Source organism: Balaenoptera borealis, assembly GCF_965194805.1.
Source record: "Balaenoptera borealis genome assembly, chromosome: 3".
Classification (NCBI taxonomy): domain Eukaryota; kingdom Metazoa; phylum Chordata; class Mammalia; order Artiodactyla; family Balaenopteridae; genus Balaenoptera; species Balaenoptera borealis.
In genome coordinates, this window is record NC_138866.1 from 52,190,351 (window position 1) to 52,215,082 (window position 24,732).

The 24,732-nt window shown below is 35.6% G+C and overlaps 1 protein-coding gene and 1 long non-coding RNA gene across 5 annotated transcripts in view; one reads left to right on the forward strand and one right to left on the reverse strand.

Moving 5' to 3' along the window:
- LOC309624989 overlaps positions 1-21,676 on the reverse strand; it is a 290,848-nt gene extending 269,172 nt beyond the window's left edge. The window contains exon 1 of the long non-coding RNA XR_014242284.1: positions 17,032-21,676. This is a non-coding gene — a long non-coding RNA (uncharacterized lncRNA). The remainder of the gene's footprint in view (positions 1-17,031) is intronic.
- The window catches only part of MDGA2 (MAM domain containing glycosylphosphatidylinositol anchor 2), an 830,366-nt gene that overhangs the window by 482,161 nt on the left and 323,473 nt on the right, over positions 1-24,732 (forward strand). The gene's annotated exons all lie outside the window — the stretch shown is intronic.

Here is a 24,732-nt window from a genome sequence, read left to right on the forward strand (position 1 = left end):
AGTTTCTGTTGAGAAATCAGCTGTTAACCTTTTGGGAGTTCCCTTATATGTTATTTGTCATTTTTCTCTTGTTGCTTTCCATAATTTTTCTTTGTCTTTCATTTTTGTTTATTTTTTTTATTTTTTATTTTTTTTAATAAATTTATTTATTTATTTATTTATTTCTGGCTGTGTTGGGTCCCCGCCTCCGTGCGAGGGCCCCCCCCCCAGTTGCGGCGAGTGGGGGCCACTCTTCATCACGGTGCGCGGGCCTCTCACCATCGCGGCCCCTCCTGTGGAGCACAGGCTCTAGACGCGCAGGCCCAGCAGCCGCGGCTCATGGGCCCAGCCGCTCCGCGGCATGCGGGATCCTCCCAGACCAGGGCCCGAACTCCTGCCCCCCGCATCGGCAGGCAGACTCCCAACCACCGCGCCACCAGGGAAGCCCCATTTTTGTTTATTTTATTACTGTATGTCTCAGTGTGTTTATCCTTGGGTTTATCCTGCCTGGGACTCTCTGCACTTCCTGAACTTAGGTGGCTATTTCCTTTCGCATGTTAGGGAAGTTTTCAACTATAATCTCTTCACATATTTTCTCAGGTCCTTTGCCTCTCTCTTCTTCTTCTGGGACCCCTATAATGCGAATGTTGCGTTTAATGTTGTCCCAGTGGTCTCTTAGGCTGTCTTCATTTCTTTTCATTCTTTTTTCTTTATTCTGTTCTGCGGCAATGAATTCCAGCATTCTCTCTTCTTGGTCACATACCTGTTCTTCTGCCTCAGTTATTCTGCTGTTGATTCCTTCTAGTGTATTTTTCGTTTCAGTTATTGTATTGTTCATCTCTGTTTGTTTGTTCTTTAATTCTTCTAGGTGTTTGTGAAACATTTTTTGCGTGTTCTTGATCTTTGCCTCCATTCTTTTTCTGAGGTCCTGGATCATCTTCACTATCAGTATTCTGAATTCTTTTTCTGGAAGGTTGCCTATCTCCACTTCATTTAGTTGTTTTTCTGGGGTTTTATCTTTTTTCTTCTTCTGGGACAAAGTCCTCTGCCTTTTCATCTTGTCTATCTTTCTGTGAATGTGGTTTTCCTTCCACAGGCTGCAGAATTGTAGTTCTTCTTGCTTCTGCTGTCTGCCCTCTGGTGGATGAGGCTATCTAAGAGGCATGTGCAAGTTTCCTGATGGGAGGGACTGGTGGTGGCTAGAGCTGGGTGTTGCTCTGGTGGGCAGAGCTCAGTTAAACTTTAATCTGCTTGTCTGCTGATGGGTGGGGCTGGGTTACCTCCCTATTGGTTGGTTTGGCCTGAGGCGACCCAGCACTGGAGCCTACCTGGCTCTTTGGTGGTGCTAATGGTGGACTCTGCGAGGGCTCACGCCAAGGAGTACTTCCCAGAACTTCTGCTGCCAGTGTCCTTGTCCCCATGGTGAGCCATAACCACCCCCCATCTCTGCAGGAGACCTTCCAACACTAGCAGGTAGGTCTGATTCAGTCTCCTGTGGGGTCACTGCTCCTTCCCCTGGGTCCCAGTGTGCACACTACTTTGTGTGTGCCCTCCAGGAGTGGAGTCTCTATTTCCCCGAGTCCTGTCGATGTCCTGCAATCAATTCCCACTAGCCTTCAAAGTCTGATTCTCTAGGAACTCCTCCTCCCGTTTCCAGACCCCCAAGTTGGAAAGCCTGACGTGGGGCCCAGAACCTTCACTCCAGTGGGTGGACTTCTGTGGTATAAGTGTTCTCTAGTTTGTGAGTCACCCCCCAGCCGTTATGGGATTTGATTTTTTTGTGATTGCGCCCCTCCTACCGTCTTATTGCAGCTTCTCATTTGTCTTTGGACAAAGTTTTTGGTGAGTTCCAGTGTCTTCCTGTTGATGATTGTTCGGCAGTTAGTTGTGATTCCGGTGCTCTAGCAAGAGGGAGTGAGTGCACATCCTTTTACTCCACCATCTCGAACTAATCTGCCAGTCACTTTCTATGCTCATTAATTTGTCTTACTTTTCTTCATTGTGTGTGTGTATAGAATATTATTTATTGTCCATCTTTCTGCACTAGAAAATAAGCTTTATGAGAGTAGAAACTTCATTCACTACAGTTGTTCGGAGTGCCCCACTGTCTGCCACCTCCTCCCAGCTCTCCAACAACGGAAATTTATTATCTCACAGTTTTGGAGGCTGGAATTCTAAACCAAGGTGTTGGTTTCTGGTGAAGCTTCTCTTCTTGGCTTGCAGATGGTTGCCTTCTCACTTTGTCCTCAACACAGCCTTTCCTCTACACATGCACTCATGATGTCTCTTCCTCTTTTTATAAGGACACCAGTCCATTTGGATTAGGGCCCCACTCTTATGACTTCATTTAACCTTAGTTAACTCCTTAAAGGTCCTGTCTCCAAATAGAGTCACATTGGGGGATTAGGGCTTCAACATACATACTTTCTGGCAAACTAAATTTAGTCCATAATAGTTACAGTATCATAATGAGGTAAAAATTCTGATAAGCTATGTGATGAAAACTGCCTCAATCAAAAAAAATTAATCATAAGAAAATATCCTTTAAGAGAGCTCTATTTGAAGAGATAAAATAATGTGCAATACTATCCTCATGTCACAGTTAAACAAGAATCAAAATATTATGGGGAGTGCCCCCCACCCTGGCCCCAAAATGTACTTGGTACAATTCCTGGCATAGACTAAGATGTTGAATTATTAAGTTTTGAATTAATGTTGAATGAAAAAGTGGCTGATTGGTTCACCAAAAAATAAATGTAGACAATTAGAGGTTTATATTAGGGAACTGAAAAATCAGTTACTTTCAACTTCTTAGTATAAATATGATGAAATTAAAATTCAGACAGGCTAAATGCCTTTTACAATGTCACACTCTTAATTAATAGAAAAAGTGGGTCTGGAATTAGTCTTTCTGATTTTATTTCACCCACACTATTTAATGATTTATGATGATGGATGTAATGTGATTTGCAAAGCAGAGTATAAAAATAGAAGATAAGAGAGAAAAGGAAGAGAAAAAGGAAGAAAAGGCAAGTGATATTCACTTATTAAATAGGAAAGAAAATTAAATCATTGAAAACAGAAAATTTAAATTGTCTCAACTAAAATGGACTGCTACTTATGAATGTAAAATGATAAGCAGTAAGCTACAGTTATCTTATTAAGCTCACCAGTCAAGATTATCTTAATACATTTATGATTAAATAGAAAGCAAAATAAATAAATTAAAAGAATGAAGAATAGAGTAATACAGTCACATTATGGATGAAAACAGAGGACTAATTCATTAGAATATAGTAAAACATTAATTTAACTGATTAAGGTGTGTCTGTTATTCCCAAGATAGTCAGTAAGAAGATATTGTCAAATTTAGGAAATATCCAAATTAAATTATTAAAAAAGATGCTCTTCTGGTTAAGATAGAATAAAAATAGAATAATTCATTACCTTGAATTTGTGTGTAGCTACTAGAATATTTTGATGGGAAGAATTTATGAGTTTAAAATATTGATGTTTAACAATTAAATATTTTTCATAACTGTACATTTAAAATGCTTTCCCTCCCTTTGTGTTCCCATAGAACCTACAGTGCTGTGCTTTATTTGCTTTTTATATTAAAAATTCTATATATAAGCAATAGTCTATTAGAATATATAATAAAAAATGTCTGATTTTATAAAGAAAACTCCAGGTCTTTAATGATAGGTAAATGGACTTGAATTGATGTGGATCTGTATTATAAACATGGTTTAGGAGTCTGAATAGCATGGAGATGGTCCAATAGTTTGTTTGGAATAATAAACAGATTAAAAAAACAAAGAAAATGTTATTAAAAAATGAGGCTATTTGCCCTTAAATGTTGTTAAGCTACAGTAAAGAACTATGTAATACATATGTAAATAGAGGAAAAACAGTAAAAGTTTAAAGTGACAATAAGCCATAAAATGAAACCATAAATGAAAATATTGATTTTTAAAATTAGACATTTAAACTTTATGAGTCTTGTTGATTTGGTTCCTCCACATAACATTGTATACTTGTAATCATTGCTTACTTATAATTATTTGTTTAATATTCATCTTCACGAGGACAGTCACTGTTCTATGGTCACAATTATTTCTCCATGACCTAGCAAAAAGCCACAGTAGATTCTCAATTAAAATTGCTTATCAAGCAAGTTAACATTCTAATATATAGACTTGTTTTCATCATCTACCAAAAGTTTCTGAAGACCTTCATTGCTTGAAAGAATACTCATATGTACTGCTCTAACAACTTTGAACTCCTTTCAGTTTCCGGAGTATACCATGCTCTCTTATACCTCCAAGTGCTTGCTCATTCCTTTTCCAGGAAAAGGTTAGCCTCTATTCACTTTTTTAACCTCAGCTCAAGTGTCCTTCTCTATATTCCCTCTCCCGGCAGAATGTTTTGCTATTTCTGCCTGGATCCCTATAAAAATTTGGCTAGGTTGTGTAATCACATATCTATAATATAGCTGTCTCCAATCATTCCCATAGCACCTTCCCCATGAGGATGTTTATTTTTCTGTATTTTCTGCCTCACTGAGTTGAGAGATCTTCCCAGGTATAAATTTTCTTAGTTACTTTTATATTTCTGTACTAGCTCAATGCCTGGTACACAAATGGTAGACATGAAACACTTTTATAGAGCAAATGAATTAACTGACCAATGCATTTTGTAAAATTTCTTAAAGAATAGACTAGGAAGAAGATATTTTAAGTATCTCTAAGATACCTAAGTTAGAAACAAATAAAAGAATAGTCAAAGGTTTACTGGCATAGTACCAGGTTTAAATATCCACTATGTACAGTGAAAAAAAGTCGAAGTCATCCTGGTGGCTTTTGACCAAGCAGAGATGCTTTTGAATGCTCTTTACTTATGAAAGGAAATAATAGCTCTAAAGAAGGCCTGGAATTCAAAGACTTGCCACATGTGCATTTTCTTTGTTAAAGCAGAAAATGACAATATGGCAGTTACTTTGAAATGCCATAGTGGTTTTGTAATGAATTTTAATAGTATTTAATGCTTTTTTAAAAGTTCCTTTTAAGGAAAATGGAGCTATTCTGGACTATGTTTTTGGATTACAGAGTCTTCAACACCTACTCCCCTCAACGTGTGCTTTATAAGTCATGTATCTCTGGGATGCATTCAAAGCGGAATCTTTTTTTACACTGTTAGCCATAGAGCAGAATTGGTTATGATGAAATTTTAGTATGTGTAGTTATAGTTAATCTGCTAAGCATTTCTATTAACCTTTGTCCTTAAACAATTCACAAATGGAAAATTAGTAAAGAATGTTTTAAAAAATATATGCATATATATCATAAATTGACATAAAATTTGACATAGATTCTGAAATGATTACAGCACCTGTCTAAAATGGATATTGTCACTGATGAAATTATCTCCCTTTGAACAGTAAGAAATCACCTACTTTGCTTAGTATCATTTGTCAATAAGAAACAATAGAGGAGAATTCTAGAAAAGTAGTACCATTTTGCATGTAATCTGACCTTTGCCCCAGGCCAAGAACATAAGAGAAATGCTTAATTTTTCTTCCAGTTAAACATAAGGATTTCCTCAGTTATTTCAATGAAAATAATATGTTATTTGATATATTTTATTATTTTCATTTTTTCCCTAGTATATGAAATTAAAAGGATTCATAACATTCATTAAGCTTTGGGCCATAGTATTATTAAAGTAAAGGAAACTGTCAGTCTTTTCAAATACCATTTCTTATTGCTGTTGCTGTCATTTTTCTTCTCTTTTACTTTTGGTTAACTGAGAATTTAGTAATTAAACCAGGAAGCAATTTATTATTGTATCTAAAAGCGTGGATTGGAGGCCAAAGAAAAGTGCTGGGCCCTATCAGTAAAGAGCGTGGACATCTTTTTGTTCGTTCAGAAGCCCTTTGTGTTTATGTGTAAGTGCTAGGATTGGTTCTGGTGGTTGCTGATATAGATAAATTAAGTCAGGATAATTGAACTATTATTCTATTTATCTACCATTTGATATTTATTTAATAATACACTGTACTGCTTTGGCCTGACTGGAACAGTGTGAATGTGGAAAAGGGGGGAGGGAGTTTCTGTAACAATACATTTAAATTTTCAATTTCTGGATTACTTATTTAATGTATTTGCATTATAATAATTAATGTTTTCTGAAAAATCATCATTCATAAGTTGTATAATCAAGAGAGAATCTACTTAAAGTTGAAGGGCAAAACTATGGAAATTTTTGGTTTTAATAAACTATAGAAAACCTTGTCTATCATAATTAATGCCATTTTATCGTAACTGTCAAGTAGAAAGACATTATGTTTTATCAGTAAATATAAAATGTCAGTATTTTAAAAAATTATGTTTACTGTTTTTTCTAATTAGATCCATAGGCTTATATCTTAGTAACAAACTTTTTGTTCATATATTTAAGTAATAACTTATTATTTGGAAATTCTTAGCAAAAATTGTTGGTTATCAATAAATATGAATCTTTTTATTTGTATTTATAGGTAGTTGAAGGCAGCAGAATAAATTTTAAAAACTGTAGATACATTTTGATTGTAGCTATATAAATATCTGTGGGCATTTTAAGAGCAAAGAATGGAAGAAAATATTCTGAAAAGAAACTAGTTGTCATATGTTATTCTTGTCATATTGTTGAACTCATTAGCTGAATTTCAATATGCTCAGCATGCCTGTTTTGAAATATGCAAATAAAGCAAAGTAGCTTTTGAGTTGTTTCTTATCACCCTACTCTGCCCATTTGGAAGGGCAATTTTTTTCTTTTTTTTAACCCAGGCCCTCGGCAGTGAGCGAACTGAGTCCTAACCACTGGATCACCAGGGAATTCCCTGGAAGGGGAATTTTAATGCCCAGGAAAGACTGACTAAAACACATAACATGAATTAATTAATCTTCCTTTAATGTGACTTTGAATGAGCCAAAATTAGACCAATTAGTTTTATAACTAATGAGACAATAAAAGACTAGTGTTTAAGTCTCATAGAACTTATATCCATAAACATCAGTCAGGTCTAAATGTTGCTAAGGTTTAACAAATTATATACTTTAGGTGAATCAGTTCTCAGTCAAAGGGGAACTGTGCTGAGGTACATGTAACTTTCATTGAATTAGTGTCTTGAAGGCAGAATTTCTTCCATTAGCTTTATTAGCATTTTATTACTTTGCTGTGAAATTCCAGCTTCTTAGATTTAATGTATAAATATAACTTAAGGTGAATTAATTTGAGTTTGAGGCAGTTCCTTAATATTGAACTTGGTTGATAGCTCAATATCAGACTATAAAATTCACACACATTTATTAAACTTATCTCCTTTTATAGAACTCAGTTCATGCTGTTTAGTAGCATTATATTCTGAACTATGTAATATGTTATTTTAAAAATACTTTTTTGTATAGTTTCAATTAATATTTAGTATGGAGAGATCCCAGCCCAATTTACTAATTTATCGATCATTTTGATTGACAGCCTCTAGTTCTGCGGAAACAATAAATCTGACCAAAATCAATTATTTGATTCCTTGTGGTCACAAATCTGAGATTCTTTTATCATTCTCAACAGCAGAACACTAGTCCCTGACTTCCTTTTCTTATATTTTGACAGATAAAAGAAGGGAATGGCGTGAGGCATTGTAAGTCAGTTCTGCTACTCTTGCCTCCTTTCTGCTCCTTTGGCCTCTGCTGCTTTGTCTTGTGAGAAGAATGCTCACCAATGCTGATTTTCTCCTCTTGGTTAATCTCCAGTGCTCTCTTCCCTCTCTACTCAATCAGAAAGTCCTTTTTGCTTTTCACGTCAGCTGGCTCCGAGGTGCTTCCCTTGGCAGAGCCTATATAAAGAGAAAACATGGGAGCAGAGAGAGGTTAAGTAAATTGCCTTAGACTGCAATATTAGTAAAGAGTAGAGCAGAGATCTTGGAGATTACCCAGTTCTCCTTGTAACCAGAAAGTTAAATTGATTCCTATTCAACTTTAATTAGAATTAGTTTCATGTAGTTACTTTTTAAATAGGTATCAACTTCAGTAATAAGGGTGGGTGGATTCTCACAAGTGGAGCATGACAGTGGCGACTAGTCAAAGTCTACATTGGCAGTATTGCTAATTTCCTCCAATTTTCGGAGAGCTAAATCCAGACCATTAGGAGATAGCAGCTGAAAGCAGAATCCTATACTCTGCATACTGGGCTAGACTGCCTGATATATTTTAGCTGACACAAATTGTCTTGTCTGCCTGTGTGGAGTCCCTGTTGATTAGTTTTTAAATTAGAATGAGAAGCATTTGGTAATCAGTAGTGGGTACAAAGTCAGTTATTTTCTTTGTACCATCAGGCCAGCACTGGAGTTGTATGTAAAACACTCTATCTCAGGTGAGGTTTTCGTTGAGCTGATAAACATATTTGCTTTTTTTTTTATTTTACTTTTTATTTTAATAATCATCGGTTTCCAGTTTTGTTCCTTCAGGCTTTGTAGTCTAGACCTAAGGTTGTGTCTCATTTTGAGGTATCTTTATTCTATTCTAAAGACCCATTCTTACACAATGTGCTACGAAAAATACCTTGCCAAATACCAGAAAGATGCTGAAGCATGTATTATGGATGAGATAACCAATGTTGTTAAAAGCACGAAGATACATCTTGCATTTCTATTGAGAAGATAGAAAAAATAATTATATAGAAATATATATTTTTGGATTGATGAAATAGTATATATGTATTAGCTATTATATCTTTTTTAAAAGTTTCTAAGGATGAATTAAAGATTAAAGTAGTAAACAGGGCTACTTGTAAAACTGAAGAAATCAAAACTTCAGAAAGTGTATATTGACCTACAAAAATTGAACTGTCTTAATAATTAGCCACCAGTGCTACTCTTAGGTATGAAATAAAGTAGGAAGTAGGACAAAAGTGTGTCTTTATCTTGCCTATCAATAAATAAGGGATTGGGTTTAGGAAAAAGGCTTATCAGAAGGCAAAAAAGCTCTATGTGTCAGGGCTCATAGTTGCAAGAGTAGCAGAATACTTTGCCTTGAGTCTCTTTGTATGTCAGTTTTGGCAGAGACTGGAAGGCTGAGATCAATTTAGAAGTTGCCAAATACCTCTCGCAAAGTGAGCTGCTAGACCATCTATGCTGGCATTGGAGACACGCCACTTCAGTTTTATAAGCAATTTAGATTGGGGCCTGGGGCTAGAAGACAAGGAATTCTTTGTTGAGAGTGCTTCATTGAACACTCTCAGGTGGATTAAGATGGTAATGCTTCCTCCAGCCAAGTGAGAGGGATTTCAAGAGTTCCACCTTAAGATCTGCAGACTTTTTCATCTACAAAAGACAGGGCTCCGTAGTTCCTACCTCTCCTTCCTCAATCATTATCTCTACAGTCCTGAAGGGGCTAACCCCTACGGCTAGTGAGAGTAGGAACGAAGAGTCAAAGAACAAAAATAGGCAAAGGGAGAAAAAGACACTAAGTAAAGCCCCCTCACTCTCCATTTGTTCCCCTCAGACTTTCAGGATATCAAGCTTACATTAGTATACAGCTGGAGGCAATGGAGAAAGTCTAAATTAAAAGGTTTACAAGTTTTTTTTTAATTATTGAACTGGACATTTTAATTACAAAAAGGGGACTGTGCCTGTGACTGACTACAGGGAACTGGGAAAGCTGTGAAATATGCCCCAAATTTTATCCAATAGCAGGAAAAGAAATAGCCTGTCCAATGACAAGTGGCAGAAGGAATAAAGTTAATTTATTCCTTCTGCCACTAATACTAATATTTATTAGTACTTACTGCTAATTCAGTAAACCATTGCATACAAGCAGGAGACTTCAACTCTGGCAGATTTAAACTAACTGAATGAATGAACTTAATTTTTTTAGACTGGATTTCAGGCTTCAGAATGAAGTTTAGAAAACAATCAGGGATAAATGAGGCTAAACAACATGGGGGAGCACACACCCAATCCTTCCACAAACCAGTGAGGTCAGGGCTACCACTTCTGCAGGCACAGTACATTGAATTTCCCAAAGTGCCCTGCTGTGGCATGTATCAAACGCTGGCTGCTGTCACTAGCACAGTTCACCCTGCTTACCAGAAAACTCAATATTATTGCTGCTACCTCCACCACATGCCACTGGAATGGATTCTTCCATTCTGTCAATAGCTCTTTATTCAAAGTTTATGGTGGATGCATCCAGTTGGATGGCCTTGTGTCATGTGCCCACACTCTGGTTACAAAAGGAGGCTGGGAAAGAAAGTATTTATCATCTTCATCATTTTTGGTGGGAGGTGGGTAATACTCAAAATATAGGGATGGAGTTCAAATGTTAGTCCTCGTACTTGATGAGAGCCAGACATTTACCTATTTTTTCCCCAAATCTTTACAGATCCCAAATATGAGAACCGTAATATAAGAAGTCCAATTTCCAAGACATTCTTTGACTCCTTCAAACTGTGTACTCTTCTAGTTAGCCTCATCTCAGCCCTCTTGACTGTCAGGATTTACATATTTGTCATTTGTAGAGCCTTTCTTTTCATGTTGATCACCACAAAGAATAAAGTCGAACTGTATTAGACCATATAGTTAAAACAACTGTCTCTTGATTTGATGATTTATATTATGAAATCAACTTCAAAATGTTCTTTGTGCATGATGAACTCAATGTAATTGCTTCTGCAAAATTTTGGACTTATTTTACAATTTCATTGTGTTTACAATAATACTGTGGGTTATTATATAGCCGTTTGAAAACAACTACTCCATTTCTATTAGCACCATTCTAGTCCCTTGGACACTTGTAACAGTCATACGAACTGGTCTCCTCATATTCATTGTTGTCGCTTGCTTTTCAGTATCTTCTTGGCACTGCAGCTCGAGCAACTTTTTTTTTTTTTAATTTTTATTGGAGTATAGTTGCTTTACAATGTTGTGTTAGTTTCTGCTGTACAGCAAAGTGAATCAGCCACACGTATACATATATCCCTGCTTTTTTGGATTTCCTTCCCATTTAGGTCACCACAGAGCATTGAGTAGAGTTCCCTGTGCTATACAGTAGGTTCGCATTAGTTACCTATTTTATACATAGTAGTATAAAATACATCATACATCTCCCAACTTTTATAAGTCAAATTTGCTTATGTAACACCCTTCTTAAAACTCTTCAAAAGCTTCCCACTGCCTAATATGCTATATGACCTGGTTCCACTGAGCCCTGCCTACCTCTCAAGCTTCACCCCAGGTTTCCTTCCATTTCTCTGCCTTTGCTTCAGCCATGCCACTTTTGTTTCAGTTCCTGGAATTCACAAAGCTGCCCATTCCAGGGGCTCTGAATAATCCACTCTTTGCCTGAAATTCTCCTCAACCAGCTCTTACCAAATCCTCCCCTGATGCTACAGACTTATGTGTTCCCCTTTTACATGTTCTCATAGCATCCTATACCTTCCTCCTAGCCCTTATCATAATTTATAATTCAGTAATTTTTACAAATTATTTATTTAAGTAATTATTTAGTGCTTTGGACTTCCTTTCCTTTCCTCCCTCTCTCCCTTCCTCCTTTCTCTCTCTCTCTCTTTCTCTCCCTTCCTTCCTTCCTTCTTTCCTCCCTCCCTCTCTCCCTCCCTCCCTCTCTCTCTCCCTATTCCTTCCTTCCTTCCTTTCTTTCCCTTTCTTTCTTTCCCTCCCTCCCTCCCTCTCTCTCTCTCTTTCTTTCTCTCTCTCTCTCTCTTTCTTTCCTATTGAAAACTCAGTATGTAGACTACTGCCGGGAAAATGAGAGTAGGAGAGATACAGTGAATGTTTATGAAAAATATATGATGTCATAATACACATGATATAAGCAAGAAATATAATATTTAAAATGATATTCAATCTGGTTTTGGGACTGGGAGACATATACCCAAATTACATTTTCATCTAGATTATGGGTTGGTTTTTTTTTTTAACATCCTTCCCTGTACTTTTCCATGTTTTCCTATTATTTTGCTAGATAGCTGTTAAGGAACAAAAAACATGTTTAAGGGAATAGTTAATAATATCTCATAAATGTTCATTATTACTTGAAAATAATTTTTTTACCAAAAAGTACACAACTTTGACTTGGATACACTGCCCCCTTTATCTACAGTGGGTAAATTGAGACATTTCTTCATTGATATTGCTTATAAATATATATCTCTGGGAACAAGAATGCTATCTGCCCTCTTTATTTTGTTGTTAATTTATGCAATGTGTATGGTCATATAGAAGGTACTTTTATAAAGCTTTTACTACACAGTTCACTATAATTAAAATTTTAATTCATTATTGAAATGTATATTTTCAAACTCAACTCTTGAAGTAACTAAATAATGGAGAAAAAGAAGAGTTACATAATGCTATACATTGTAATTTTGTTTTCTGTAGACATTAGGCTTATATTAGGAATAATGATTTTGTTAGCATAGATAATACACCTTGTTGAAAAGCATGCTTAGAACACAAAGCCATATTTATTAAGTAGAGATATTTTCTTATGTTCATGAAATTAAATTAGATATTCACTGCAGATGTAAGAATGATGAACACAAGGGAGAATTATACATGAATTTTTATGGCAATGAATACAAAAAATTTAAGTAAAATTTAGCAAATTAATTAACCAATAGAATAAACGTGCAATAAATATTACCAAAAAAACCCTACTCAAGGAATACAATAGATTCCTCACTATATGAAAATGTATACACACATCACCAATAGGTGTTTAAAAAGCATTTAATACAATTTTGCAGCCATCTTAATTTTAAAACAGATCTCTAAATAAATTAGAAGTAGAAAAAAAAGAACTTAAATCAAGAATATTCAATTTAGAAATCCTAAATGACAAAAAGAGAAAACTAAAATAATTTCCGGTAACATTAGGATCCAGATATGAATGCTTGTTTGCACTATTAGTTTTTATATTGTCTTAGGTTTCTAGCAAATGTTCTAAGAAAGGAACATAAAATTATTGATGTAAATTTTTTAAAAATTAGATTTTGCTTATAAATTATAAGAACAATTTTATATATAAATATATTTTAAAAATATATATAACATGAATATAAAATACATATTTATGTATAAAAACACAAAAGACTAACAAAAAGTTCTTGGATGTTTGAAAGACTATGAAAGTAATCAAATATGAGTTAAGTATACAAAAATTAATAGTCCTATTTTAATAATGAATAATGGCAATAAAAATATTTCATTATTTCAAAAATTATGAAATATTTAGAAAAATTTTTCAAAAATGACATAGAACCTAAATGAAGAAAGTGTTACTTCATATCTAAGAATATATGTTCTGAATTACTGAGAAGACATACCATGTTTTTGAATGAGTACAGCTAACAGACATAAAATATTCCAAATTAATAAATGAGTTTAATGAAATCCCAAATCATTCCCAGAGTTTTGTGTTTATATAATTTTTAAGTTTGAGTGAAATAAAATAATATAGACATTAACCAGAAGACAGAAGCCTAGTAATAACCTAGAAAGGTGAAATAGAATAGCAGTGAGGGACTGGGACAGAATAAAGTTGTCTTAATAGAATTCAGAAGATAAAAACTACTGTATCATGCTAATATGATTTTGCACAGGAATAGACAAAGTCATAGATCCTATTACACTTGAGAATTTAATATATGATAAAGCTGATGTTCAATTCATTGTGAGATAATAAAATATTAAATGGTGCTGCTGATACTGTACCTACATCAGAAAGAAAATAAAACTAGACCTCTAAATTGCATGATATTCAAAATTCATTTCTTGATGGAGTAAAGACTTCATGTGCAATCGAGGAGAAAATGAGGCATACTTTACCACACGTTACCAACCAAAGCTATACAAAAAAGATAAATGTACTTCATTACATTCATCTGTTGATGGACACTTAAGTTGCTTCCATATCTTAGCTGTTGTAAATAATGCTGCTATACAGTAGGGCATATGTATCTTTTCAAATTAATGCTTTCCTTTTCTTTGGATATAAACCCAGGAGTGGAATTGCTGGATAACATGGTAGCTCTATTTTTAGTTTTTTGAGGAACCTCCATACTGTTGTCCACAATTGCTGTACCAATTTACGTTCTCACCTACAGTGTATAAGGACTCCCTTTTCTCCACATCCTCATCAACATTTGTTTGTCTTTTAGATGATAGCCATTCTGACAGGTGTGAGGTGATATCTCATAGTGGTTTTGATTTGCATTTCCCCTGATAATTAGCGATGTCGAGCAACTTTTCATGTGCCTATTGGCCATCTGTATGCCTTCTTTGGAAAAATGTCTATTCAGGTCTTCCACCAAGTTTTTAATGGGGTTGTTTGGTTTTTGATATTGTTATGTGAGCTGTTAATATATTTTGGATATTAACCCCATATTGGACATAGCATTTGCACATATTTTCTCCCATTCAGTAGGTTATCTTTTTGTCTTGTCAATAATTTCCTTTGCTGTTCAAAAGCTTTTAAGTTTAATTTGGCCCCATTTAAAACATGGGGTTACATTTTTTTAATTATTGAAAATACGGTGTATTCTACCCAGTGTAAGTACATGAGTAAGAACAAAATTTCAAATAAGAATGAGTCTAAATCTTACAGATAGCTTCACTCTTATAAATGTCACATGTTAAGAATTTGGCTGTAAGTACTCATTGTGTCTGTTTTCTTTTATGGGTTATCAAATACAATTAGTCATTGTTTACAAATCACTATGCAGGAAAATATATAAAACATTTCTTGTTTTCAAACTTGCACAAAATTTCTCATTGATTTATCTAAAAACACAGTGCTTTTGTATTGGTATCTGCAGAAAGTACTACAAATCATTGACACAGAAGCTTTGTTTACAATAAGGTACCTTATTCTTGGTTATTGATATATCTAACAATGATTTAATTAGTTTCTCTTGTATAACTTCAAGGTAACTTAATTTTATTCAATTTAGTTACTCAGCATTATCTATATTTATGTACATCCATTTCATAGTTATAATAGTAACATAAATTTTTACCCATAAAATGAAAAAGTAGTATACTTTACTAATTTAGTGCCTCCAAGTATATTGAGTGGTTATTTTCCTTAAGAAAACACATTTGGATTTCTTTTGCATATGATTTTTAAGATTTCTGGAACTTCCCAGAGGGAAAGACTACATCCAGTACAGTATTTAGTGTGTCTTTGCCATCTGGGTTTTTAGATTCATTTGGTTTAATTCAAAGATTAAAGAAAGAAAAATTGGACCAAATGGTGGAATAAACCCCTGTGGAAAACATGCTTCTGCTGTGGTTATATTTGAGATTAATTGATTCATTAACTTGTAACTACACCCATGACTTCAGCTGAAGTTAATAACTGATTAACCATAAGCACAGAGATTAATTATGCTGGGAGATGAGTTAGCTCTTCATGTCACTAGAGTATCCCAGTTTAAGTGCAGAGTAGACTAAACAAATGCTAGCTTCCATGACTTAGTGAACCTTTACTCAAACAGGTATCTAATGTATAAGAACTAATTTTGGATTTTTTTTTTTTTTAACTTTTGGGTTTATTTATTTTATTTTTATGGCTGTGTTGGGTCTTCGTTTCTGTGTGAGGGCTTTCTCTAGTTGTGGCAAGTGGGGGCCACTCTTCATGGCGGTGCACGGGACTCTCATTATCGCGGCCTCTCTTGTTGCGGAGCACAGGCTCCAGAAGCGCAGGCTCAGTAATTGTGGCTCACGGGCCTAGTTGCTCCACGGCATGTGGGATCTTCCCAGACCAGGGCTCGAACCCATGTCCCCTGCATTGGCAGGCAGATTCTCAACCACTGCGCCACCAGGGAACCCCGGATTTTTTTTTTTTAAGGTGAACTATCTTGCCTAGATAAAAAGATAGGGAAGGATTAAAATAATTCCAAGTTTTCTAGCCTAAAAGACTGGAAGCTTGGAAGAAAACCCCTAAAATAGGGCAATACTACTGATAAAGGAAATCTTAAAGAATGTTGAGTTGTAAAAGTTCATATCATAATTATACCATTAAAATGATTATTTATTAAAATAGCTAGTTCAGGAGGAGCTTCAAGATAGCAGAGGAGTGAAATGTGGAGATCACCTTCCTCCCCACAGATACATCAGAAATACATCTACATGTGGAACAACTCCTACAGAACACCTACTGAACACTGGAGGAAGACCTCAGACTTCCCAAAAGGGTCTTGGTAATCCAGCCAGGTAGCAGGCCTGTGCCTCTGAGGTGGGAGAGCTGAGTTCAGGACATTGGTCCAACAGAGACCTCCCAGCTTCATGTAATATCAAATGGCGAAAGCTCTCCCAGAGATCTCCATCTCAATGTTAAGACCCAGCTCCACTCAATGACCAGCAAGCTACAGTGCTGGACACCCTAGGCCAAACACCTGGCAAGACAGGAACACGAACCCACCAATTAGCAGAGGGCCTACTTAAAATCATAATAAGGTCACAGACACCCCCAAACACACCACTGGAGGTGGTCCTGCTCACCAGAAAGAGAAGATCCAGCCTCATCCACCAGAACACAGGCACTAGTCCCCTCCACCAGGAAGCCTAAACAACCCACTGAACCAACCTTAGCCACTGGGCGAGATGCCAGAAACAATGGGAACTATGAACCTGCAGCCTGCAAAAGGAGACCCAAACACAGTAAGTTAAGCAAAATGAGAAGACAGAGAAACACACAGCACATGAAGGAGCAAGGTAAAAGCCCACCAGACCAAACAAATGAAGAGGAAATAGGCAGTCTACCTGAAAAATGAATTCACAGTAATGATAGTAAAGAGGATCCAAAATCTTGGAAATAGAATGGAGAAAATATAAGAAACGTTTAACAAGGACCTAGAAGAACTAAAGAGCAAACAAACAATGATAAACAACAAAATAAATGAAATTATACATTCTCTAGAAGGAATCAATAGCAAAATAACAGAGGCAGAAGTACAGATAAGTGACCTGGAAGATAATATAGTGGAAGTAACTACCACAGAGCAGAATAAAGAAAAAAGAATGAAAAGAATTGAGGACAGTCTCAGAGATCTTGGGAAAACATTAAACGCACCAACATTCAAATTATAGGGCTCCTAGAAGAAGAAGAGAAAAAGAAAGGGACTGAGAAAATATTTGAAGAGGTTATAGTTGAAAACTTCCCTAATATGGGAAAGGAAATAGTCAAATTCAGGAGGTGCAGAGAGTCCCATACAGGATAAATCCAAGTAGAAACACGCCAAGACACATATTAATTGAACTATCAAAAATTAAATACAAAGAAAAATATTAAAAGCAGCAAGGGAAAAACAACAAATAACATACGAGGGAATTCTCATAAGGTTAACAGCTGAAACTTTGCAAGGCAGAACAGAGTGGCAAGACATATTTAAAGTGATGAAAAGGAAAAACCTACAACCAAGATTACTCTACCCAGCAAAGATCTCATTCAGATTCGACGAAGAAATTAAAACCTTTACAGACAAGCAAAAGCTAAGAGAATTCAGCAACACCAAACTAGCTTTACAAGAAATGCTAAAGGAACTTCTCTAGGCAGGAAACACAAGAAAAGGAAAAGACCTACAATAACAAACCCAACACAATTAAAAAAATGGTAATAAGAACATACATATCAATAACTATTTTAAATGTAAATGGATTAAATGCTCCAACCAAAGACACAGACTTGCTGTATGGGTACAAAAACAAGACCCATATATATGCTGTCTACTAGAGACCCACTTCAGACCTAGGGACACATACAGACTGAATGTGAGGGGATGGAAAAAGATATTCCATGCAAATGGAAATCAAAAGAAAGCTGGAGTAGCAATTCTCATATCAGACAAAATAGACTTTAAAATAAAGACTATTACAAGAGACAAAGAAGGACATTACATAATGATCAAGGGATTAATGCAAGAAGATATAACAATTGTAAATATTTATGCACCCAACATAGGAGCACCTCAATACATAAGGCAAATGCTAACAGCCATAAAAGGGAAATCTACAGTAACACAATAATAGTAGGGGACTTTAACACCCCACTTTCACTAATGCACAGATCATCCAAAATGAAAATAAATAAGGAAACACAAGCTTTAAATGATACATTAAACAAGATGGACTTAATTGATATTTATAGGACATTCCATCCAAAAACAACAGAATACACTTTCTTCTCAAGTGCTCATGGAACATTCTCCAGGGTAGATCATATCTTGGGTCACAAATCAAGCCCTGGTAAATTTAAGAAAATTGAAATCGTATCAAGTATCTTTTCCAGCCACAACACTATGAGACTAGGTATCAATTACAAGAAAAAAACCTGTAAAAAATACAAATACATGGAGACTAAACGATACACTACTTAATAACCAAGAGATCACTGAAGAAATCAAAGAGAAATCGAAAACTACCTAGAAACAAATGACAATGAAAACAGGATGACCCAAAACCTATGGGATGCAGCAAAAGCAGTTCTGAGAGGAAAGTTTATAGCAATACAATCCTACCTCAAGAAACAAGAAACATCTCAAACAATCTAACCTTACACCTAAAGCAATTAGAGAACGAAGAATAAAAAAAACTCTAGAGTTAGCAGAAGGAAAGAAATCATGAAGATCAGATCAGAAATAAATGAAAAAGAAATGAAGGAAACAGAAGCAAAGATCAATAAAACTAAAAGCTGGTTCTTTGAGAAGATAAAATTGATAAACGATTAGCTAGACTCATCAAGAAAAAAAGAGAGAAGAATCAAATCAATAGAATTAGAAATGAAAAAGGAGAAGTAGCAACTGACACTGCAGAAATACAAAGGATCATGAGAGATTACTACAAGTAACTATATGCCAATAAAATGGACAACCTGGAAGAAATTGACACATTCTTAGAAAACCACAACCTTCCGAGACTGAACAAGGAAGAAATAGAAAATATAAACAGACCAATCACAAACACTAAAATTGAGACTGTGATTAAAAATCTTCCAACAAACAAAAGCCCAGGACCAGATGGCTTCACAGGTGAATTCTATCAAACATTTAGAGAAGAGCTAACACCTATCCTTCTCAAACTCTTCCAAAATATAGCAGAGGGAGGAGCACTCCCAAACTCATTCTACAAGACCACCATCACCCTGATACCAAACCAGACAAAGATGTCACAAAGAAAGAAAGCTACAGGCCAATATCACTGATGAACTTAGATGCAAAAATCCTCAACAAAATACTAACAAACAGAATCCAACAGCACATTAAAAGTATCATACACCATGGTCAAGTGGGGTTTATCCCAGGAATGCAAGAATTCTTCAATATACGAAAATCAATCTATGTGATACACCATATTAAAAAACTGAAGGTTAAAAACCATATGATCATCTCAATAGATGCAGAAAAAGCTTTCGACAAAATCCAACACTGCTTTATGATAAAAACCCTCCAGAAAGTAGGCGTAGAGAGAACTTACCTCAACATAATAAAGGCCATATATGACAAAACCACAGCCAACATTGTTCTCAATGGTGAAAAACTGAAACCATTTCCACTAAGATCAGGAACAAGACAAGGTTGCCCACTCTTACCACTATTATTCAACATATTTTGGAAGTTTTAGCCACAGCGATCAGAGAAGAAAAACAAATAAAAGGAATCCAAATTGGAAAAGAAGAAGTAAAGCTGTCACTGGTTGCAGATGACATGATACTATATATAGAGAATCCTAAAGATGCTACCAGAAAACTACTAGAGCTAATCAATGAATTAATGCACAGAAATCTCTTGCATTCTTATACACTAATGATGAAAAATCTGAAAGAGAAATTAATGAAACACTCCCATTTACCATTGCAATAAAAAGAATAAAATACCTAGGAATAAACCTACCTAAGGAGACAAAAGACCTGTATACAGAAAATTATAAGACACTGATGAAGGAAATTAAAGATGATACCAACAGATGGAGAGATATACCATGTTCTTGGATTGGAAGAATCAACATTGTGAAAATGACTATACTACCCAAAGCAATCTACAGATTCAGTGCAATCCCTCTCAAACTACTAATGGCATTTTTCACAGAACTAGAACAAAAAATTTCACAATTTGTATGGAAACTCAAAAGACCCCGAATAACCAAAGCAATCTTGAGAAAGAAAAGCAGAGCTGGAGGAATTACACTCCCTGACTTCAGACTATGCTACAAAGCTACAGTAATCAAGACAGTATGGTACTGGCACAAAAACAGAAATATAGATCAATGGAACAGGATAGAAAGCCCAGAGATAAACCTACACACATATAGTCACCTTATTTTTGATAAAGGAGGCAAGAATATACAATGGAGAAAAGACAACCTCTTCAATAAGTGGTGCTGGGAAAAGTGGACAGCTACATGTAAAAGAATGAAATTAGAACACTCCCTAACACCATACACAAAAGTAAACTCAAAATGGATTAAAGACCTAAATGTAAGACCAGACACTATAAAACTCTTAGAGGAAAACAGAGGCAGAACACTCTATGACATAAATCACAGTAAGATCCTTTTTGACCCACCTCCTAGAGAAATGGAAATAAAAACAAAAAGAATCAAATGGGATCTAATGAAACTTAAAAGCTTTTGCACAGCAAAGGAAACCATAAACAAGATGAAAAGACAACCCTCAGAATGGGAGAAAATATGTGCAAATGAAGCAACTGACAAAGGCTTAATCTCCAAAATTTACAAGCAGCTCATGCAGCTCAATATCAAAAAAGCAAACGACCCAATCCAAAAATGGGCAGAAGACCTAAATAGACATTTTTCCAAAGAAGATATACATATAGCCAACAAACACATGAAAGAATGTTCAACATCACTAATCATTAGAGAAATGCAAATCAAAACTACAATGAGGTATCACCTCACACCAGTCAGAATGGCCATCATCAAAAAATCTCCAAACAGTAAATGCTGGAGAGGGTGTGGAGAAAAGTGAACCCTCTTGCACTGTTGGTGGGAATGTATATTGATACAGCCACTATAGAGAACAGAATGGAGCTTCCTTAAAAAACTAAAAATAGAACTACCATACAACCCAGTAATCCCACTACTGGGCATATACCCTGAGAAAACCATAATTCAAAAAAAGTCATTTACCACAATGTACATTGCAGCTCTCTGTACAATAGCCAGGGCATGGAAGCAACCTAGGTGTCCATCGACAGATGAATGGATAAAGAAGATGTGGCACATATATACAATGGAATATTACTCAGCCATAAAAAGAAACAAAATTGAGTTATTTGTAGTGAGGTGGATGGACCTAGAGTCTGTCATACAGAGTGAAGTAAGTCAGAAAGAGAAAAACAAATACCAAGTGGTAACACATATATATGGAATCTAAAAAAAAAAAAAAAAAAGTTATGAAGAACCTAGGGGCTGGACAGGAATAAAGATGCAGATGTAGAGAATGGACTTGAGGACACGGGGAGGGGGAAGGGTAAGCTGGGACAAAGTGAGAGAGTGGCATGGACATATATACACTACCAAATGTAAAATAGATAGCTAGTGGGAAGCAGCCACATAGCACAGGGAGATCAGCTCAGTGCTTTGTGACCACCTAGAGGGGTGGGATGGGGAGGGTGGGAGGCAGATGCAAGAGCGAGCAGATATGGGGATATATGTATATATATATAGCTGATTCACTTTGTTATAAAGCAGAAACTAACACCATTGTAAAGCAATTGTACTTCCATAAAGATGTTAAAAAAAATTAACTAGTTCAAGCATCTACCATTCTCCTAGAGCTCCCTATTATTTTATTTTTTTCCTTATAAACTCCTTGCTCTTCCCTATTTGGATTTAAATATGTATCTCTCAAGTTAGAGGAAAACAAAACAGTGAAAACAAAGCAAGACTCCTATGATCACATTTTGTCCTCCAGCTACTTCCCTAACTCTTTCTTGTCAGAACCAAGTCTCTTGAAAGGATTATATCCATTAATTATTCCGTGTTTTCATCTTTTACCTCTTAAGGTGTAGAAAAATGACTACTGGTTCCATGACTCCACTGGCACAGCTCTGATGAAGCTCACCAGTAACATATTTCTTGCCAAATGTAAAGTCCTTTTCCAGTTCTGTTTTTACCTTGATTTCTTTTCACCATTTATTCTGCTCTCCAACCCCTCCAAGGGCGTGGAATTACTTTTAAAATTTATTTTTTTTCCCACTAATTTGTTTTGTCTCCACTTCTCTCATCACTTTTCCCTCAGTCTTTTTCAGGTATTTCCCTTCTTTTTTGCCTCCACTTGATGTTGACCAGGGCTCTCTCCTTGGTCCTTTCCTCTTTTCATTCTACACACCTCTTGAGTGGTTTCATTCCCTCAGAGAATACTGATGTCTCCTGATCCACATCTGTAGCCCAGACTTCTCATTCTGGTTCCAGCTTATAAATATTGTGATTAAGAGAGCAACAGGTGCTTGACACTGAGCACGGTTCAAACAAAAATAACTCCTTTCCCTTTCACATTTTCCTTCACCCACTCCCATGGCCAGGTATAGGTCTCACTCTACATTTCCTATTTCAGTTAGTGCGTTGTCTACCCAACTGCCAAGCCAGGTCCTTCCTAAACTCCCACCTTTTCCTCAGCCCTATATCTAATCAGTTACCCAGTTCAGTTCATGTAAGTTTCTAGGGTTAAGAAAGGTAGCTTACATCATTTTATATATATAAATGACTTTAATTTGTCTGTTTATGGCATATTTAATCAGCCAAAGAAAAAGTTTACAGAAAATTATTTCAGTTAGAAAGGGGTAGGTAGCTATTGCGTTTATGGGGAAAAAATGAATTTTCCTTAGCCTTATTATTGTAGTATGTATAGATAACCTTGTTGAAAATTGACATTGAACATATTAGTTACAGATTAATCTTCCTTTATATTAATTTATTAGATCATTATTGACTACTTTTGCCCCTATGTCCAGTTCTAGGAATACAACAAGACTAAGATATAGATCTTATCCACATAGGGGTATATTTTATAGAAAATCATTTTAGTTTTGTTATTTAAAAATATATAAAGCAGATATTCAGGTATCAAATAATATATTCAATGATTTACATTATCATATAAATAGGAGTTTTGGCCTCCATTAAATTATAAAAATCAGTCTCTGTTTAAAGTAACATTTTGCATTTGCCAGTGAATATCATCTCTAGGTGTTTGAATTTTACATACTTAGCCTATAAAACTGAAAGAAATTTATTTTAAAAGAAGAAATAAATGCAGATAAAATGTCAGCAATACGAAGACCCAACATAGCAATCAATCAATCAATAAATAAATCTTTAAAAAAAAAAAATGTCAGCAATAACATAAAATATCCCAGTGTTGTTTTGTAATAGTATCTAAGCCACTTAGTGTGAAAATTGATGATTGAATAAATATAAGAAGTTATCTTATGGTCCCTGAACTGTAAATAAAGACTGAAGAAAATTAGAAATGAACTTCAAAGCCCTCAGATGGAACAGCATAGCAAGTATTCTGTCTATATCCTGGGAGTGTTGGAAGATATTGACTCTCAAGTGAATCCCTCTCATGAAATTACCTTCAGCTGGAAGGAGGCGCCTAACCCAAGTCCAAGCCTCCTCCTCACCAGGCCTAATCCAGTGACTGATCATTGTCTTTCGTAGGATGACTCTGAAAGACCATCTCCACTCTAGAGCTCCTTCTGGATCATATGGAGACTTTGTAGTGATGCATTCCAGTTTAATTCCCCTCACTACCTAATCCTGCCTCCTTTTTTTTTTTTTTTTTTTTTGTCTGCACACCATCACAAGAATTGATCCTGAGAACACTCCCCAGTAAATTTCCTGAATGCATCTCTTCATCAGAGAATCATATTTTCAAGGAAACATTCTAGATGGTTTGAGGAAGTAGAGTCTAAATAGAATGTTAGATCACCCATCAGTGCACTAACTGGCTGGCAATGAGGACCCCATAGATGGTGGTAGGTGGACTATGGATAGCCCTTGAATGCTATAGTGGTAAAATTGTTAAAACCTTCACAGATGGTGAACAAGGATAGGTACCAACAGAAGGTAATGCTCTGTGAATTCAATATCTCAGGCTTTTGAGGAATTCAATGGAAAGTAATAATTATAAGAACAATGGAATCAGTTTCTGCTGAGTGCTATTTATACAATGGAGAGAAAGAATAAAAGACTGAGCGTGATTAATCATGAGTTTAAGGTAATGTGTGAGGATAGAAAGCCTCTGTAGCAGAATATAAAGAAAGTCTTATATTCTTTAGCCAGAGGTTATAAAAGCTGATAATAAGGCTTAGAATTTATTTAAAAGTATAGCAGAGTTCCAGAGCGTCTTGAATCCTCAGTCCCAGCGTATCAGCCAAGCCAAGATCTGAACCCCAGCTGGGAATAAGTAGAACCCTGACTTGGGGAGGTGGGGTATATCTGGGTTTGTGATCTTAAAAACCTTGAAAACCTAGATATTCCTAAACCTTCTGGGCCTACAGAAGTGGACCATTTCTTCCATTTAGGGGCTTCACTTCTATCTTGCTTAAATATGATGCAGAATCTTCTTCCTTTTGTGGTAGTACATACCCCTCTTAGGATATACCCTTACCTCCATTTCTTGCCACCAGATTAGTATATAGGGTCAATAGATGACATGATTTGACCGTAGAAAT